This window comes from Ambystoma mexicanum, chromosome 5p, assembly GCF_040938575.1.
Source record: "Ambystoma mexicanum isolate Mex_15411 chromosome 5p, UKY_AmexF1_1, whole genome shotgun sequence".
Lineage (NCBI taxonomy): Eukaryota > Metazoa > Chordata > Amphibia > Caudata > Ambystomatidae > Ambystoma > Ambystoma mexicanum.
This window is the reverse complement of record NC_090930.1, coordinates 289,685,041-289,706,665: the sequence shown is the minus strand read 5'-3', so window position 1 is coordinate 289,706,665 and position 21,625 is coordinate 289,685,041.

The following is a 21,625-nucleotide window of genomic DNA, read 5'->3' as shown; positions in this document are numbered from 1 at the left end:
GGAACTCAGTTGCTTTGATGCTCTCCTAGTGGAAAACTCAGGTTTTGTCCTGTGCTCCTAGTGGAGGAACTTGGATGCTATGCTGCTCTCCTGGAGGAGGAATGTAGGTATTATTCTGCTCTCCTAGCGGAGGAACTCAGATTTTATGCTACTCTCCTAGCAGAGGAATTCAGGTATTATTCTGCTCTCCTAGCGGAGGAAGTAAGGTGTTATGCTGCTCTCTTAGCAGAGGAATTCAGGTATAGTTCTGCTCTCCTAGCAGCGGATCTCAGGTGTTATGCTGCTGTCCTAGCAAAGGAATTCAGGTATTATTCTGCTCTCCTAGCAGATGAACTCAGGTGTTATGCTGCTCTCCAATGGAGGAATTCATATATTATTCTGCTCTCCAGCGTAGGAACTCAGGTGTTATGCTGCTGTCCTAGCGGAGGAATGCAGGTATTATTCTGCTCTCCTAGTGGAGGAACACATGTGTTATGTTGCTCTGCTAGCAGAGGAATTCAGGTATTATTCTGCTCTCCTAGCAGAGGAACTCAGTTGTTCTGCTGCTCTTCTAGCAGAGGAATACAGGTTTTATGCTGCTCTCCTAGCAGAGGAATTGAGGTTTTTCAACAGAGCGGGAGCCTTGGTGTACTGTTTTCTGCAGTGGATCCTTAACATATATTTAAATCATATATTCGCACTCGTGAAAGACAGATTACCCAATCCGAATCTGTCTTTCACTGGTACAATTCTGTAATCACTGCCCCATTCATCTTTTAAAATAGTAAAGGGACTATATTCCTTTTCAAATGACAGCGTAAACTTTTTCAATTTATTTTACTTTTATTTACTTTTCTCAGGAGATGGGCTCTACCATGGCTTGGGCTGGCGGGCCATTACTGGCCATGTCCACCCCCTTTCAGGAGGTGAAAGCCATATTCAAGGTCAATGATCGCTTCCCTATATTTGAGGTGAATCCTTGATCCACTGGGTTCTAAAAGTTCTATGGTGAATAACTTTTGACTCACTTAAAGAATAAGCATGACAGTTTCTAAAAACCTTACACAGATTATAAAAAATGAAAGGTTTGGGGCAAATCTGTGCAACAATTCAAATGTTATAAATCACTGAAAAAGGTGTGATTTAGACGTTTGGATTGGCTGTCCTATGGCTGAAATGTAGAGTTTATGCTCACATGCACAGCCAAACCAATGAACAGATTTTTGCCCAAATCTTTTTTGAGGGTGTTAGAAAGCATGGGAATAATTCCCTTTCACTTTTTGCAGTGGAAAGCTGTGCAGCAGAATCCTTTAAATAAATAAATACATACATACATATATATATATATATATATATATATATATATATATATGACAGAAAGGCGGTGAGGGGCGCACTCTGGTTCCCAGCTAGGTGTACCTTTCCACAGTCCAGTAGATCTTCTAATCCTAGCGCTTTCTTGCCTCTTGCAATCATCTGGGAGGCAGTCAGTTCAGGTGTTAATGGTTAATACCAATGATGGCCTCAGGGAATTCTGGTTGCTGTAGTCAATTCAAGTAGCCAGGAACCAACTCACACTCCAATTACACAGTGTAAATCCCCAATTGGGGGGAGGGGGGAAAACCAACAGTGTGGCTCTCCTTAGTAGGGGCATGTGTCACCTGGTGCCGCCACCTCTGGAGCCCGGGACTCCCAAAAACATTTGACAGAAAGGGGGTGAGGGGCGCACTCTGGTTCCCAGCTAGGTGTACCTTTCCACAGTCCAGTAGATCTTCTCCTCCTAGCGCTTTCTTGCCTCTTGCAATCATCAGGGAGGAAGTCTGTTCAGGTGTTTGTGGTTAATACCAATGATGGCCTCAGGGAATTCTGGTTGCTGTAGTCATATCAAGTAGCCAGGAATCAACTCACCCTCCAAATATATATATATATAATTAGACTGAGTCTCGGTACCCAGACACCAAAAACATTGTTTTAATTCATTTTTCTGTACAAATTGATACAATTACAATACATAATTTAATATACAATTTAAGTACTACAGTAAATGGAATAAGATTTAAAATCCACAATGAATAAAATGGTCATCAATACATAAAACAAGATCAACTTATAAATATGGCTCCTTACATAGAAGTTTTCGATATTGGTATTGTGTCCGATGGAATACAGCTGGATATATTTACTGTTGAAATACTAAAATTTACTAAATAAGGATTGCTTTAAAGTGTCCCATGCATATGTGATGATAGTGTGGTATCTAGTCCAGAAAGATCTCCTTTTACCTCTAGCACCCTACTGAAACCTATTTCCACACACGAGAGTACTAGTTGGGTCATCATTCAATCATGATGGCGGACTTGGACAGTAACGGCCCGCCAGACCAAGATATGGTAGGCCCGAGCGAAGCAATGGCCTCAACTCGGGTTGTGGGCTGTTATCAGTCATGTCCACCCTCCCACCCGAGCTTGAAAGCCATATTCACATGCCAGGGTTCATCCAGGGTGCAAATGGCTTTCATTTTCTTTCCTCTGGAGATTGGAGTCACCAGCGTTGCCAACCTCGGAAGGAAAAGAAAAAGACCAAAAATGTCTATGGTGGCGGAAGGAGCAGGAGGTGCGGAAGACCAGTGTTCAAAGCTCCATTCCCTCAGGTAAGTGGGGAGGGATGGAGGTAGTGCAGGGAAGGAATTGTTTCATCAAGTGATTTGTGCAGTGTAAATTATTGTGGACGTAGAGCATCATATGTATACACTAACATGCCTCCAGGCCTCTGATGACACTCTACCCTAGCTGTTTTTTCATTAGTAATGAAGGGTTGGTACATATCCCACAATACTTATCACAATTCTTGGCGAATTCTAGAACAGGAAGATCTCCTTTTCCTTCCAATACTTTGATTACCACCTGGAAAAGAGTGTTGAGTTCTCTTTTTAGACTCTTGCTATATAGGCCTAGTTTATTCCTTAGGACGGTGTACCTCCATGGGGTTAGCTGTAAAGGCTTAGTTTATTCCTTAGTACAGTGTACCTCCAAGTTCTAATCTAATCATTGACATCAGAAGTGACGCGGTCAAATTCAACACTGCTCTCTTTTATATATTCTGGTGCATTACAGCAGTTGAGGCATTTTAGACATAACAAGCTGCAATTATTTCAATGGTTTGTTTATGAAAAGTGGAAATGGCCCTGGACAGATACATATTTATCTTGTTTACATTTTTGTTAAATAAATACTGGTGTGGGCACAGAGAGGGGCAGCATGTGGAGATTTCTACAGCAGCCTTGTGCTTATCCTCCAAAAGATATTGCTAAGCAGCATGGCACTGGGAGAGCCTGTTGACCTTTGCTTCTGCCCAGGTGGTCGGGAGGTGAGGGAGAGCTGCAGAGCTGCTTCATCAGGAGTAGCTCCATCAAACTGCATGTTGGCAACTTTGGGCTGGCCTTTCATTGGCCCAAATCCCACACTGGATTTTGAAGACATGGCAGACCCAGGCAGAGGGAGCACCTTGAGTGCTTTGTCTGGGGCAGCTGTACTGGAGGTGAGCAGAGCCTGGGAGCTGTAGTCTCTGCCACCCATGATCCTGTGAGAGCTTCCTGGCTAGAGAGAGGTGTTACCTTACCTCACAAAGGTCCTACCGATTGTGCTGCTGGCTGAACAGAGACAGGCAGTCTGACTAGTATACATACAACCTTTCCATAGCTATCCTGGCTGACATTGTTGACATGTGTATGCTGCAAATCAGAGGTGGCTTTAATGATTATATACCAGCCATCAAAGCACCAGCCATCATACCCAAACCCAGGCATGGCTTATATTTCAAGATTACCGTGGTGGTAGTTTACCATAATTCAGATGGTTTTGGAGCAGAGCTGCACCCTCTGGGCTGTGCTGACTTTATTACTGCATCTGTCAAAAAGGGCATCTGTAACGTCCGAACCTGTGCTGTGCCACTGGAGAGCAGGAGCTGCAGGTCAGGGAGGCTGAAAAAGTAGGGCAAAGGTGTACACTATGCTCTTGGGATGGCATTTTTTTTAAAGGGGTGGGGGCACTGATTAGAATCCATCCTTTCTTAGATGGAAGTACCCCTATAATTGTATTAATTAAGACAACATGTAAACATGTTTGGGCTTCTACACCCTTATCAGATGTCAATTCCTCACATGGCAAAGACTAGAGAAGAAGGTCTACTCCAAGTCACTCGGGTGCAATAAACCCAAGTGTCAGTTAGGTTTTGGGATTTGATGGCTGATCTCTGGGTTTTGTTGATTTTCAACTTGGCAAAAGCAGGTGGTTGATCTTCTGCCTTATGGATCTTCAGACATGTAGGTCAGTGAGCAGATTGTATTTGCCAGCTACTTCCAGATGGCTTGTGGTCTGGTTTTCCGCATGCTCTTCATAGGTTTCCAAAAATATGGTTCTCTGTATTTGGGGAATATCAATTAACAATTGTGAAGGTCCCGTTTCAGAGCTTAACCAGAATTGGCATCCTTCTACCTACCTGCTGCATCTTCCTCCATATGCAGAATCTGTGCATTCATAGATTTGTAAAACAGGTTTGAAATAATATTTTCCCCATCTTTAGCTGGGCAACTGCAGGTAGTGCACCCCAATCCCTTTGCAGCTGCAGCGACTATGGCATATAAAGGAGTGTGGGTATGGAAAGTAGCGAGGCCATGCTCATGTCAAAGCAAGATTAGTTTGCAGGGCCCAAGCGACAAGAGGAATTATGGCGTGTGGCTTGGCATTGTTGTAAACCCTTGCTTTCTTGTAAATTATGCATCGGCTATTCTAAGAAGAGGGGAAGGAAAAAGGGCAGTGAAGGTTTGACACAGCATGTGTTCAGTAATCATAATGTAACACGAGAGAATTCTCCGAAATTAACTGGCCAGGGCGCGGCTGAAGCAGGGTGGTTGCACAGCTGCAGGCTTATCTGCTTGATGCAAGAATGTGTTTATGAGAAACTCTTTGCATGGAGAAAGGGTGTGGGATAGCTAACGTGACAAACTGCTAATGTTTATGCACATTTCTTTCCTGTGCCCGTGCCAGCTATTGAAACCAGTGTCTTTTGAAATGTATACAAAGCATGCAGATCTAATGCTTGGGAGCTCACTTCCTCGTTCTCCCTCGAGGGCATTGGAAGTCTGGCCCTTTCGCGAAAGATGGATGACTAAAACTTTTTGACTTGACCAACTGTCTGAGTCATTTTTGTGTGGGGTCCCTTTGACTGAAGTGGGGTGAGCGAAAGTGTGCCCCCATTTACTGGCGACCACATAGGGACCCGAAGGTGTGGTAGCCCATCACTTGGTGAGGCCTTCCAGGGTGAGGCTGAAGGAGTAACGGTATCAGGGCCCCAACGAAAAGCCGCACCATTGAATTAGAAAACACGCCTTACCCTTCCTCTGCCAGTCCCGCCGGATGACAGGACAGCAGGCTGCCGCTCTTTGGGTTCAATAGAGTTCTGGCAGAGAACCCACTAGAGGTGAGTGCCGTTAGGAGGAACGGGTGATAAGGCCTTTGGGACAAGAGTATTCGTTTTATGATACGTACTACTGATGAGGTCTGTTTTGTAGACTGAAATGAAGGATGGATGTTTGATGTAAAGGACCGGTCCTGATGTAGAAGTTACAAGTGAAACAAAAGTCATGGGCAATTTGTTGTCAATTTTGTTAAGGATTTCAATTAGGTGAGGCACACCTTGTATTATTTTGTATTTGTATTTTGTTTATTTATATAGTGTGCCTGGCCCAAAGGCATCTGGGCGCATGTCAAAAGATACATGTTACAGAAAGGTAGCTTACATACATGGCATAAATGAAAGTACATTGCAGTGAGGTAGGTTTACAGGCATATGAAGGTGAAAGTACAGAAATGTATGTACAGGTATGATACGTATTGTACAGATTGAGTAATATGTGAGTAGGCTAATGATACAATGACGTTTATCAGTTACATACAAGTGGATCCAAGGTAAAGTCCTGATGCAGGTCAGTCATGAGAAGCCGCAGGGTACAGTGACAGGATGTTTCGAATGTGTACTTTGTCTTAAATGTGTGAAACCTTGGTCTCAGCCTAGTATGTAGCGCACAACTGAGATGTCTTTCTCTTTATTTTATGCAGATTCAATTTGCGATGGTTCACAACTCGTGACACACACCCTTTTTCAAATATCCCGGGTCACAATCGACCATGAACCAGGCCATTTGGTGAAAATACAATATTTATTTATTTTTAAAAATTCTAAGAAATCATGCAGTTTTTATATGGGGCAGCAATCACCAATGGGGTGATACTTACAATGAAAATGGAAGCAATGCACTTAATTGGCCTTCTCCTAGAACATATACAAAGCACAAGTGAATAGGAGCACTTTCTGAATTAGGATAGATAGCACCCAAGTTAAGGTTCCCCCTGCAATGTTCCCTCAGCCCACAAGTAATCAAAATCTGACCATCCCTCATACAGTAGGAGGCAAAGGGCCTAAAATGACACTCAAATTTTACAAATAATTACTTAATGTGTGGTCAAATTATGATATACATATGTTTTATCACAATAGCATGCATGTTGTATCACCGGCGACCACAAGACAATGGATCAGCAAAGGGCATACAATTCGAAAACTAGTGGACAGTTTAGAGCATGCTGCAGCTAAATGAGACGTTGGAAAACTTGCAATTTACCTAATTCCCATTTAGAATGACACAAACGTAATTGAGGAAAAACTGGTGAAATACTTGAATTCTCAATGCGGATTTAGGGCTGGGGGATAGATATATCATAGGGACAATATATTGGTGTAAATAGGACTCTAGCTAGTGAATTGAGGGAGATTTGGAGGTGGAGTGAGGTTTATTTGTGGGAGGGTGTAGCAGTGAAGAAGAGAGGGCTGGTTTTAAGGTGAAGGACAGGTTTTACTTGGACTGGATTTGGTGGCGGGAGGGGAAGGGTGCCACCCGTAAATATCAGAGCGCGCTGCAGTTGTGGCACATGGCGCGGTACGACCCTTTTCTTTGGGGAGAATTGATTTGTTTGGTCAAAATATCACTAAAGACTTATGATCTATGAAGAACAAAAGGAAAATAGGAAAGTGGCACTGGGAGAATCAACGGCAGGGTGCACAGAGAATTCTAGCAGTTTTAGCGGGTTGCCGGGGTGGGGATTGGATTCGTTGGAGAGTGGAACAGGGACACATGGGTCGGGATGGGGTAGATTGTGTGTTGTGGGGTGTGGGATGTTCGCAGTCCACTCTTGGGTTTGGGAATTTTGGAGCAGTCAGTGGGGTTCTGGTCACTGCACTGCTCAGGTCACCGGCTGGAGGACTCTCCTGGCGGAGAGACGGTTGGGCAATTCGGGACACTGGAGGGCACAGGTAGTGGACAAGCCGGTCTGCTCTCAGGATGCTAAGGTACCACAGCCTACCCCCTTTTTTTAATGGGATTTTAGTGGGATTTTCTTAATCTAGGTCTTTGATGGGATATAGTCAGCTATGCTTTGGTCTGGCAGTGAAATCTGGTCAGCTTTGTTATAGCTGTAGTCAGCTTATTTTACACAACAGTCTGTACAAGGCAAACGTCTTCATGAAATTGACATGTGCACAGAAAGCTATGATTTTCTTTCCAAGCAGTGATTTTTGACATTTTGTAGCAAAATGTGTTTCCCGTGTAGCTGAAGGAATGCCTTTGTTGATCTTCTCATGTTTGGCTGGCACAGCCTGTCTTTCAGGAGTAAGGCTCCTTTCTGATGGAGCACAGTGTGAACATTGGTGGGCATGACAGGGGTTTTTTGATAAAAGCAGTGTGATGAAGGACAGGGACAAATGGCATCAGAGCTGCATTATTTTGACGATGAATTATTCCTTAATTTCAATGGGAATTTTGTGTTTGCATCAGAGCGGTGCTGCTTTTTTGCTCCCCTTCCTTTGTACATGTGGGAACACCCTGGCAGGCTTTTTTGGTGTGCCCCCTTGTTCCATCCTGCCCAATGTGTGCTTGGCCCGGGTGGTGTAGCCATCTTTTTGTCATTGCAAAATGCAGTTTTGGGGTGAGGCAATGGTGCTCAAAGGAGCCAGCACAGCAATGTTGCTGGTTCTGCTGAAGTGCAGCTTGGTGTTGTGCAGAAGAACTGTTGAGTGGGTAAATACTACCAACAGGGACATCCTTAGTCCAGTACATAGATGACATATTAATGAGTGCCAATACAGAGGCAGGAGGATGTTTTTCTCCTGGTTATCTTGCTTCAGTGGTTGAAATAATGGTTCTAACACAGTAGTTAATGCGATACAGGTTTCGCTTTTATTTGTGCTAGTGCTGGGTTGTTTTTCACATTTAATTGATATGCATTGAGTACATTTGAAGGCAATTGTGTGCCTTGTTTGTCAGCTGACACGTGTTTCGACCCGTGGATCTTTATCAAGGCTATTGTCAAAAGTCTCTAGCCTCCTGTGGGGTCCTGGTCTGAGGTATGGGTGCTAAGGTGCTAAGGTAAAGGCCTTGTGCCTACTTCTCGACTGGATTGGATGCAGTTGCCCGAGGATTACCGCCATGTATGAGGGCGGTGGCAGTGGCAGCCCTATCTCTGAAGCAAAGTGCATGAATAATTCTAGGAAACGATGTAACACTAAGAGTACCACATGCCGTGGATGTGCTATTAAACAGAACCCAGATACAGCACCTCTCAGCAGCCAGATTGACACAATATGAAATGTACCTATTCAGTAGAAATGTTAAAATCGAATGATACAAGGTGTTGAATCCAGCTTCTTTGTTACCAGTGCAAACAAATGAGAATGTAGTGATGCATGACTGTGTGATTGGAACAGAAGAAAGCACCAAGGGATTAATTGATTTACAGGACAGGCCTTTAGAGCAATGGGACGGTGTGCTATTCTCTGATGGGTCTTACTATAAATTGTATTCATGGTTGCAAAATATGCTGCAGAAAATTCTACAAACAATGAACTAGGACAATATATGTGTGAAACAGTAGAGGTGGGGTTGGATGTGGGAGAACAGGTGGTGAGGATCCAAGAGGATGTAATGGAAGAAGAAAGGAACAACTGGCACTCAGATGATAATATAAGACAATTGGAGAGTGGGGCATGGGCAAATGAGAACACGGAGAGGTGGGTGTTACCAAATGCATACCTCCCCATTGTAGTACGCGTGGAACATGGGCCAACACATGTAAACGCTAGAACAATTGAAAATGTGTTGAAAACTGTCTGGGAGAACAAAATAATTGGTCCCTAGTGCAGAAAATGGGTAAAGCAGTGCAAGATTTGGGTAATGTACAATGTTGAAAGGGTGTGCCGACCCCAGCAGGGTACTGTAAACTGCCCACACAACCCGTTGAAGTGCTGTACATGGATGTTATACATCTGGAACCTGTAAACAGGTTTGCTGACTGCCTGGTAATGAAATGTGGTTATTCAGGATGGGCGGAAGCCTTTCCCTTCCGGTACAACAGTGCTACCTCAACTGCAAAGTGTATATTGAAACATCGGGTACCCCTGTACACGGTCCCTGCCTATCTATGGTCAGATAATGGGTCACATTTCACAGGTGAGGTGGTCGAGAAGGTATGCAAGGCACTGGGGATCGATCAAAGATTCCATGCCGTGTTTCACCCCCAGGAATTATTGAAGGTACCAACAAAATGTTGAAGAACAAACTGGCAAAAGCATGCGCAGAGACTGGTTTGAAGTGCCCTGATGCCTTGCCCCTGGCATTGCTGAGCATAAGAACTGCACTCAAATGCACTCATGGACTATCCCCTTTCGAAATAGTAGTGGGCTGGCCACCTAGCATTGGTACTCCTGTAAATCTGAAAAGATTGTCTGAACAAACCTGGACAGCATTACAGCAGTATTGTATAGCATTGATTAAGAGACTTCTTTCTAAACATGCGCAGGTGAAGATTGGGCCAGGCCATGATGTGAAACCCGGAGACTGGGTGGTAATCAAAGCTTTTGATGGAACTAGTGGCCTGCAGCCACCATGGAAAGGACCCTACCAAGTGTTACTGACAACGCAGACAGCACTGAAAGTTGATGGTAAACCACACTGGTATCATACAAATCATGTGAAGAAAGATGATGCTATAGATCCATTGCAATCGACCAGGGTACAAATGAGCCTGTTGGAATTATCCCAGACCCATCTCCCAGCGGATGTCCTCAGGTACAATCTGAGGTCACAGAAAGTATATGTGCCAGGCAACGAGTAAGAACTGTGAATTGAACTTTCATTGTTGGAAAGACAAGAACTCTTTTGTCGGTCAGAGCAGTACACAGCCTTGCTGAAGATGGTGAGCGATTAGCTTGAAGGGCCTTCAGTGTCCCTCCTGGACAAGGCACAACGAGACGTGGGACAGATCGGTGGAAAGGGCCGCCAGTGAGCCATGTTTGTTTAGGGTACAAAAACACTGGAGCTTTAAAAAGGGTTGGGAATGTAAGCTGTAAGATTGAGAGGCTGCTCACTAGGGTAGAATGCTAGGCACCAGGATCCAGCCAAGCCACGGAGCGTAACCTGTAAGTATCAGTATAAACTCAGGTGAAGTGGCAGTAGCAATGAAATGGGAGATGGAAATGCAGGATTTAGTTTTGCTTGTCCACCCACAAAGACGGATGAAGGCAAGTATGGATGTACAACTAAGAAAAAGACTGTAATATGTATGGGAGATGTCTTGGTGGTAATAGGGCTTTGTGTATATTTATGGTATCTGGAACACCCTTCAATGTATGAATTTAAGAATTTATTCCCTGTGGCGAACTCCCCAAATGACATAAATATTACTTATGTATACAGTAAGGATAGACATGAGCATGATGTTCATGAAGCCGAAGAGCATGGTAGGAATGCATATATACGCTTAATGAATACAACGCAGAAGGCGTTGAATTTGTCAAATTGTTGAATATGCAATCATGTTCCCCGCCATGCAGGGGATGGGATACCTATGTATGCCTTCACAGTATCAGAAATTGACAGTTGTATTTTGATTTGGATGAGGGTTCTCTCACTAGACAGGTATATGCTAAACACTTCTATGTGCTTTCCAATAAAATGGTCCGAGATATCATCAGGGATAGTTCATAAAATGAAACATGAAGGAGTAACCTACTGTTCAAAAGACCTTGTAGGTCAGGCAAGGTTAGGGAAATTACCTCCTCCCCCGTTGATGGTAACCAGGGAGTTCTCAAGGAAGAACATTTGTTTTAAGGGAGCAAAGGGAGAACCTGTTTCAGGATATTGTATAATATACCATCTTTCTAGATATGGTAGGGGTCTTTGTGAAATTGAAGGATATGCTTATGTTGTTTATAAAACAGCTTATCTACGGCTTCCCAGGAACATTTCGGGGAGCATGTTATTTTGCAAGGATAATACCTGCTGCTATGATTTATACCCCTAAAGAAATGTATGCTAAACACAGGCATAAGAGAAGGATAAAGCCAGGCCCTGACCAATCAGACACTGACCTGGATATATTCATCAACATAGTAAAGGCGACGACATTTCCTGGGGGAATATTGTTGAACTCCCGAGAGGTACACAGATTAAATAGGGCAGTAGAGACCATGATTAGTGAAACAGCCGATATACTCACTAATATTACATATGAGATGAAGGCCATACGGTTAGTTGCATTACAAAATAGATACGTGTTGGATGTATTGACATCAGAAAGGGGTGGAGTTTGTACTGCAGTGGGCTCCCAATGTTGCATGTACATTCATGATGCAAGTGAGGGAGTATTGTCTGGCATATCCAGGTTACAAAAGACAACTGAGATAATCCACTATGGGGAAGGAACTGGAGATAGCTGGTGGATGAAAATATTGAAGGGCTTGGGTTGGAAATTATTCACTCAAATATTAGTAGTAATAGGGTTAGTGTTGGTGTGTTGTTTTTGTGTACAATGCTTTCTGATGCTCATCAGATGTTGCATGGATGGGTGTGCCAGGACTGCCCAGAAGATACAAAGTGCTGGCTCTTTTAGGAAGGAAGAATATACTCGAGTAATGTGGTTAAAGGAGATGGAGGAGTTGAACAAGATAAACATATGATCTTGCACGGACATGAGCAAAAGGGCCATATTGTGGGTATGGAAAGTAGCGAGGCCATGCTCATGTCGAAGCAAGATTAGTTTGCAGGGCCTCAGTGACAAGAGGGGTTATGGCGTGCAGCTTGTAATTGTTGTAAACCCTTGTTTTCTTGTAAATCATGCATCGGCTATTATGAGAAGAGGGGAAGGGAAAAGGGTGGCAAAGGTTTGACACAGCATGTGTTCGGTAATCATAAAGTAACATGAGAGAATTCTCCCAAATGAACCACCCAGGGCGCAGCTGAAGCAGGGTGGTTGCACAGCTGCAGGCTTATCTGCTTGATGCAATAATGTGTTTTAGAGAAACTCTTTGCACGGAAAAAGGGTGTGGGGCAGATTACGTGACAAACTGCTAAAGTTTATGCAAATTCCTTTCCTGTGTGTGTGCCAGTTATTGAAACCAATGTATTTTGAAATGTATAAACCACACAAATCTAATGCTTGGGAGCTCACTTCCTCGTTCTCCCTTGACGGTGTTGGAAGTCTGGCCCTTTCGTGAAAGATGGATGAATAAACCTTTTTGACTTGACCAACTGTCTGAGTCATTTTTGTGTGGGGTTCCTTTGACTGAAGTGTGGCAAGTAAAAGTGTACCGTGAGACCAAGGATGAAATCACACAGTGCCTTTTTTCAGTCACAAGAGAATTTTAGTATATTTGTTTGGGCTTACTGTGCCCTGCATGTTCCAAGTGACAATCTTAAGAAACACCTTACTTTAAAATGTACATGTGGTGTTGTCTATATAGATGCATAACATCTAGCATATGTACTCATGAGCAAGGAGTTCCCAACTGATTACCTATACCGTTGCTTTGCTATTGCATAATAGGGCTGCCATTCAACAATTTGAGTTCACCATTTGTCATGAATGACATCAGGATACAGGATAGTGTGGTTGGTATAGAAATTAAGAGTGGACAACTAAAATACACAAGGGGTACATTCTGTGGGATGTTTTAAACAGGAGATATCTAATTCAGGGCAATATTCCGCCCATCTCCAACCAGGTACGCCCAACTCTCCTTTATTGTAACGCTCACCTGGCATCCACAGGGACACCACTCGACTTGGCTGGACCGCTCCTGACCTGGACTCGCCTACCCCGGGATCTTGTTCTGCCGAAGATCTAGTCTGGAACACAGGAGTTCTGGTTAAGCCCACAATCTCTGTCTCTTTAGGCCCACCTCCCTTATGAACACCAACGACCTCTTTAGAGCTTTCCTCACCTTGTATTTCGGTAAGATGCTCTCCCCGTCCTGCAATTCTGTGCAGGGGTGCATCGTGAATGGGGTGCTTCGCTGCCAAGTTGCTTCACTCGCGCTGGCCCAAGAGTCCAGACCTGCTGCTACTCAGTTCTTCAGGTATGTCTATTGCTCTTAATTATTTTCCATAAAGGTACTTGCCCTTGTTAATGTCCTCCATCTCTCTTAGGTGCAGAAAGGATGATGAAGACGTCAAGCTGGTTGGTAGGGCGGTGCTCGACATGGTAAGTGAATGTGCAGAGCGTGGCGCTATGTGCATTTTTGTTGCTTTGTTAACCTGTTTATTCTTCTCTTGCAGGCCGCGGAGGGGTTCTGGATGGTGAGCGGCCGGGCGGATGTTGAGCGAAGAGTGGATGTTGTTCGGACCATCGTTAAGTAAGTATGAGAGCCACCCACCTTGCCTTTCTCTTGCAGGTTGATGAAAGCCGGTGCGGAATAACTCGGCAGCGAGATCCGCTCAGGTAAGCGTGCTTCCAAATGAAGTTTGAATGAGGGATGCAAACGCTTTCTAATATTATATTTCTTTTCCCTCCTCAAGGTTGCTGCTTCCAAACGAGGACGAGCTTCCGAGGTGACACTGGAGCGGACGACAGGAGCTGTATTGACAAGCAGGTAAGGATGGAAAATGGTGTCTTCTTCTCTTCCTTGCAGGTGCAGGCCAGGAATGCTGAGGACAGATCGTGGTGAACGTCACGCTGCGAGTGCAGAGCAATGCGAAGCATGTGCTGCAGCTCGGGTGTGGCTTAAATAGTCTCCAGGTATCCCAGGTGCCTTCAGGCCTGACCACACCCTGGATGCTAGACCGCATGGTTCAGTTCTGAACTGAACCATGTGGGGGCAGCCAGGTTGTTCAATTCCCATAGGGAGCTCCAGCTCCTTCTTCTGCCTTATGAGCCTGACACCCAAGGTGACAGGACTGACTCCAGGAGAGTCTTTAGGGGCATGATTGGGCCCTTGAGGCCATGCAGGGACACTGTGATGCAGCCCAGAGGCACCGGGTACCAGGGCCTGGGGCTATGACCATGCCATTTATTTAATAACTTTTTTTATGAATCTGGGACCACCAATGTAATAGAATTGATTCCTTACAATGTCCTTCCCCTTTTGGGACAAGAAACACACAGGGTTTCACGGAAGGTATATTTATTGAACAAAAAGATACAATTGAAACAGATTAAAGTTACATTGTTTCTTTATAAAAGGCCATTGATACGAAATAATGAACACATTAGTCACTTCTGTTTTCAGTGCTAAAGTTGTGGAAATATAAACTTTAGTAACACACACTTCACCAAATGTATCTTTCATTTAATTCACACTGAACACACAAGAACCATGGATTGAGTGCATGAGAGTCCAGAAGGAATCTTTCATTTGTGAAAAACAACAGATTAATTTAAAATAGCCCTCTCTATCCAATTCTCGCTACTTCCCCTTTATTCAAAATAGATACCACCCCCTTACTCAATATACATGTCTGAATTTTAACAGCATTTTAAAAACTCAATTGCAACAACTTCTACACATTCATGTATGTAGGTGGGTTGTAGAAAGAAAAGTATGTTCAACAGGTATGTAGGTTAAATTCCATTCTGTGATGTTTCTTTTTAATTATTGAGTAAAAGTGTACCTTTATCACTTTCAATGGGAAACTATGGACAGCTAGAGAATGGGTAGTGAATAATCAACATTTCCCTTTTAACTGAAACAACGTAACTTTAACTTAACAGCATTCTTCTCAATGGCATACCCAGAAATGACATCAATTATATTCTTTATTCGGTATGGACACAGTGAGATGTCCATTTAACTGCCGGATAATTCTTCCGCGCTAGGCGCCTTCACACAGAGAAAGATTGAGATGATCTCACTGTAGAAACAGCATGGACTTAGTCTATCAATTATATATGTTTTTCCCGAAGCACACACACTTCTGAAACATTCCCTAACTTCTTGGGATGCACAATCAATTGAAGTATTCCTGCTTGTCAGTACTAACAAAGAACAGGGCCAGGATTCAATCTAATTCCCCTTTATAGTATCTTCCCTCAGAATTGTTTACCCTTTAGAACCTACTCAAATATGAATTTCTTTTGGCTTTGGGCACCCTCTTAAGGACTGGTTCAATTCTACCTCTCAAGGAACAGGTAGGCATCAGTCAGCAAGATGGGATCAGCTCTCCTCCACAGTCTGTCTGCTATTTCTTCCACAGTATAAGACCTGGAAATGTAACTGCTGCTAGGCCCCACTTACAGCCTCTACTTATAATCCGTCAATGGGTCTAAAAGGAGAGCAATCTATTCCTTCCACTTCCTGTTATCAGTTCTTCTTTTTCTCCATCAGTCAGTGAGTGAGTAGTATGTCAATGGGCCTCATTACGAGGTTGGAGGTAAGTAACGGTCCTTACCGGCATGGAGCAATTCCTGTGTTCGTGTAGTAAAGAGCCCGCTAATAGTGTGCCGTTATGAGTTCGCAGGCACGAGCTTTGCGCCATGCCGGTAAGGACATTACTGCCATGCCGCTAAAGACCCAAAAATGGCCCTTAGCGGCATCAAGGGAAGCGCTGATAGCACTACTGCCATCCATGGATCCGGCATTAGCGGTGACCGCAATTAGCGGCCATCGCTAATAGCGGTGACCGCTAATAGCGGTGACCGCAAATAAGCGGAACCGAAGTAGCGTCATCACACAGGAACGGGAACGAGCACGGCGGCCATCTTTAAAAACACAATCCATTGCCATCCTCAGCACCCAGGACCTGCATCAACACTACAGCTTTCCCAACTTCACCCAACACCATATCAGAATGCCCAAGACCCTGAAGAAAGGAACTGCGCGCAAGCGCAAGGTCCGCTTCTTGGTGGAGGAGCTAAATATGCTCGCCGACACTCTAGCTGCAAATGCGGAGGTTGTGTTCGTGCAAGACATGCGGCGTGCCACCCAGATAAGAAAGGAGATCTGGGAGGAGGTGGCACGCAAAGTCAGTGCGGTGGGTACCACACCCCGGACTGTAAAGGACGTTCGCAAGCACTGGGATGACCTGCGCCTCCGTGTCTAGAGCATACTCACAGCCAATCGGAGCCAGGGCATGGGAACAGGTGGCAGAGGAGGGTTCCCGATCAAGATGACACACTGGGAGGAGACATGTGCTAGCACAATAGGCATAGAGACAATTGAGGGAGTGGGTGAAATGGAGCGTGGTGTGCTGTCATCGGCTGATGGAGGTGAGTGTCCACACAAAACACTGTAATGCAAAGCATGACAATGTTCCCCAGATGTGACACTGAAATGAGCCAATGAATGTGGCGTCACATACATGTAGACAACCCTGCCCATAGGCTGTCCACATTCACATCACATCCCCATGCATGCAGCCCCTCATACATGTGTCACCCTGACGTATGCCTGTATGACCCTCCTATATGGCAAGCAACATATATGTCACAACTCAAAGTCCAAATGCATAGAACTGCAGCAATAACAACATATACATGATGCACGTAGAACCATCACCAATGCTGTCACTCTCTTGGTCCCCCACAGGCTCACAATCTGACAGTGAGGACCTGGACTCCACAGCACAGGCCACAACCCCAATGAAGAAGGCCAGGAGCATGGAAGGAGGCAACAGGCCTAGTACATCAAGGGGCACTGGCAAACCAGGAATGCTGCATAAGGCGAAAGCCACACAGGATGACACGTCAACAAGGCGTGAAAGGGTTTTGACAATGCAATAGCACCCACACCTGTCGCTCCGACGATACCGGAGCTAGTGGAAGAAGGCTCACTGTCTGCTACCAACAGTTCAGTTGGAGAAGCAGCTGCCAAGGCACCCCTGTCGGATGTAGAGGGAACATGCCAAACACCCATAGGACAGGGCAGACCCAGCCCGCAGCTGTCACCCCACTTCAGTCCACGCCCCACATCCAATGCCAGCAGCCATGAGCTGTCTGGTGGAGAGTCATTGGCAGGGAGATGGAACCCCGGGGAGAGCTCACCTGATGGCGGCACCATGCCGGAAGCTGTGTCAACATCAACCAAAGGCAGGGACAGAGACCAGGGAATCAGCCTCATCCAAAAGCACCAGGAGAAGCTCACTATGCTGGTTGGGCAGCATGTGAGCGAGGGTGCCCAGGCGAGGGAGGAGTGGTGCAAATACGCTACGGGCATAAAACTGGCAATCAAAACCAGTACAACCCGCATTTGCGATGAGTTGGCAGCTGTGAGGCAGGTCCTCAGCTGCATCGCGGATGCAATGGAGAGCCAGTGTCCCGCACAGGAACAGGAGCAACCAGGCACCTCCTCCTCTGCCAGCTGCAGGCAGACCAGCCCCCTGCGCAGGTCCGCGCGGATCTTGCGACGGCCAGACATGCAACCACCCAATGCTGGAAGAGGACATGGGAAGTAGGGGCAGCCTGTAATTGGTGACTCTTGCAGACAAATGCTGCACTGAAGTGCACCCCATGTCGGGGAGTTGTGACGGGAGGGGCAGAGGGTGTTTGGGAGAATTGTGCTGGGAAGGGGAGAGGGTGTTTGGGGGAGTTGTGGCGGGAGGGGGGAGAGGGTGTTTGCGGGAGTTGTGGCAGGGGGGAGAGGGTGTTTGGGGTGGAGGGTTCATGCACTTCCTATTCACTTTTTGCTTAATACACACTTTGTGTCAAGAACAATCACATGACTGACATTGGTTATTGTGAATGTGTGCTTTATTGGTGAAGAGTACACAGTGTCCATGTCCCCACAACACCCAGTGCCCTGAGTCCCACATCCATTGCACCCTCTGCATCCATGTGTATTAGAAATATTGGTCTTTCAGATTCTGGCGCACAGCACGTCCCTCCTGTGCATCACCACCTACCTGACGTGCAACCCCATCTTCTTCTTCCTCCTCAGCCTCACCAGGGGGTTGCAGTTCAATGTCAGGGGGCAGAGGCACATTCCGTCTGATGCACATGTTGTGCAGCATGACACATACCATGATGATCTTGGCTACCTTCTCATGCCCGTACAGGAGCGCCCCACCCGACCTGCTGAGGCATCAAAACCGTGCCTTCAAAAGGCCAAAGATCTGCTCAATCACCACTCAGGTACGGGTATCTGCACAATTGTAGTCCTCTTCGTGCCAGTTCTGCGGGTTACGGACAGGGGTAAAGAGCCACCTCTTCAAGAGATAGCCAGCATCACCTGCATGGGTGTAAGAAATGGTTATGTGTAAATGATCTCATCAAATGTTACCTGTACTTATCACACACAAGCCTGCATTGATTTCTTGCTGACATCCCCAGATCCCTGCAAGAATGGAGATATTCAAGGTAACTGCAATGTGTGAATTCACATTATCTACAGGTGTGCGTCGCATCGTCTAGTTGGTGCAGGAGTGTCCTATTAATTTCTAGTGTTCATGCACTGTGGTTGCCTACGGCAGTTTTTGACATGATCTAGGTGATCTGTAGTCAATCGTATACTTTGATCCTGTCACCGTTGGTAATAGACTCTTGATGATCTGCCATTTCGCACTTGATGTCCACATGCTGGCATGCTGCACTTATGTGGTGGTGTGCCAGTGACATTCTATGTATTGGCTTCATGTGATTCCTTTGTACGCACTCAGGAACGCATGTACGTTGTGATGCTATTCAGCGGTCATTTACATTGGGCATACTGTCATCATGTTACTCCATTGCGTTGCAGAGGGTACAGTCTGATTATGTGCAGTGTACATGTGGATGGATATGGTAAGTGTGCTGTACTGCTTTGTTGTTATTGTTGTTCAGCTTACGTCTGGCATATTGGTTTCAGGTGTCAGGTACAGTCTGGGCTGGCTTGGGTCACAGTGTATTACAGTATGGGCGTTGTTCAGTCTCTCAACTAATACCACCCTGGCTCTGATGCGAGGGATTGGGGCTGCCTGCGTGGTACAACTGCTTGCACTGGTGGGGCATGCTGTGCCTGTCTCACCCTCCTTCTCCTCCTGCATCTCCTTTGTGCTGCCTGTTGTTGTTGTTGCTGTTGTAGCAATGCCAGCATGTCCTCCAGCCCCAGTATAGCTACTAGTATTGGAATCATTTTGGTGTGGGAAGGGTGTGGTGTGCTCCTTTTTTACTGGCCCAGTGTACATTGACTACACCTGTGCTGATTGTGTGCACCTGTGGCAGTTGAGAACACTGCACATGGCAGTTTACGGGTGGTTTGCGATGCCGGTATTGCCGCCATGCCGGTATCCACTTTTCGCGCCTTCTTAATGCCGGCATTTGCATGTCCGCCTAACTTGTGATGTCCTCCTGTTTAGTTCATGCCATTATTGCCGGCATTAAGGGTGGCGTGCCCGTGCCCATGCCGCTATTAGAGGCACCGTTATTTACAGTGCAGCTAATAGTGGGTTAGCAGGTCGGAATAGCCTGGAGCGGTAAGCGATGCCGGTAATCGTTTACCAGCATCGTTTTTCCCGTACCTCCAACCTTGTAATGAGGCCCAATATCTCTCCTTCCTGAGTGAGTGTGTGTTGAATCTTCTATAGAACAGTAACTCCACCTTTTTGAAGTCACCGGTTATATTAATGAATGAGGCAGTCTGATGGGAGTAACTTCTAAACCCATTATCCCTCCCATTTAATGTGATGACACCTAAGGGATTTCTTGCATTACATTTTACCACCTTCTCATATAATGAATTCCACCCATATAAACACTTTAAAAATGTGCTCACCAGGTTCCACTTTCCGGCACAAATCCATTAAAGCAATTCTCATCAGAATAGCATGAACAAATATTGAGTTATAAATGTTTCCATTTAACTCACTTCTAAATTTATATTCAACTTTTTTTCCTATCTCAAACCGACCGGCTCATCCCTGGGAACGCTATGACTTATCATTCACTAGTGTGCGCCAATACTTTATGACAAAATACACATTTGCCAAATTTGCACATCAAAACTATATTTAAAACAAATCATTTTTGGTCCTCCCAATAGAGAAGTTCCAGCTGAACATTTCAACAACTAAATGAGTTCTCTAAGAGGTTCGGTTCTAGAGACACAGGCAATGTAAACAATTCAATGTACCTTTAAAGGGTGTTTTGCTTTATACGAATATATTGCATTACAATTGCAGTTCTTCTCCCTATATACTAAGACTATGAACATGGTATTTATTTTCTGTTGTGTCAGGGCTGGAAATCTGCTATTGTTGAGCTCATATGGTATCTTTGGCTCAAGGTCTGACTGATGATAAAAGCCTTTGTAATTTGAAAATCTGTTGTTTTATGGTATTATTTCTGTCTCTTGAGAAGCTTCTAGACCTGTAGTCATGTCATTCAGGAAGGCCTGTGAGATGATGTTAATATATTTGAACTGAGAAAGACCACAGATCCAACTGTTCTGTTTAAAAAAAATAATAAAATTCTCCCCTAACATACACACAGGGCATGTAACTAAAAGCCACAGTTAAACGTTATAGTGTGTCTGGTATGCTTTGCATCTTTGCAGGATGATACTTATCTGAAGTGGCAGGTTTCAAAGAGTTTATTATCTTGGGAAAGGACATTATCTGTCCTTCTATCCTGTATGCTGGGGGTTGGAGTCTTTGCGAACTGGCAGGATTCTATTATGTCAGAATGCAGTGTTGGCTCCATTTAAAGTTGGTTTTAGTCACAATTGCAGCTTTTAATGTGCATATTTTAATAAAGCAACACAGATCAGATTCGCAACACAGATACTGGCTTATCAAACTCCTATCAACAGTCCATATTATCACATATTATCAACATCTGCAGGCTAACTCTTTCTGTAAAAGAAAATGGGCATTCCTAGCAGCAGAAAAGGCACATCTGTTTTATTTCTACAACTCGAAATGGCTGCTCTTTCTCTCCTCAGCTTAAGCAGTTCCCCATTTTAATAAACATTGCAGGTTATTTTCTGGTGCTTGAAATGTTACTCTCGGGCCTTGGCAGTTATTATTTTGAGTGGCTGCAAAACATTGCACATTTCATTTGCACATGTGTTTCCCAACTGCTGTCTGAAGTCCACATATTGTCCTTTAAGTTATGTGACAGATCAGAAGAAGAATGCAGACACTCTTTGGACATATTTCAATAAATTGTATTAAAATGAACGTATAAGGCCCGACTTTCCCTTTCACTAGTTGTGGTCCCTGCTTATATTACTAAGATGCTTGTCCATTATGAGTAAATGTACAAAGGAATATGTCAGCTGTCAAAAATTAACCTAACTGACCCTACCACTATGAAAACTAACTTAGATCAGGAGAATGACTCCCTTCTTCTGA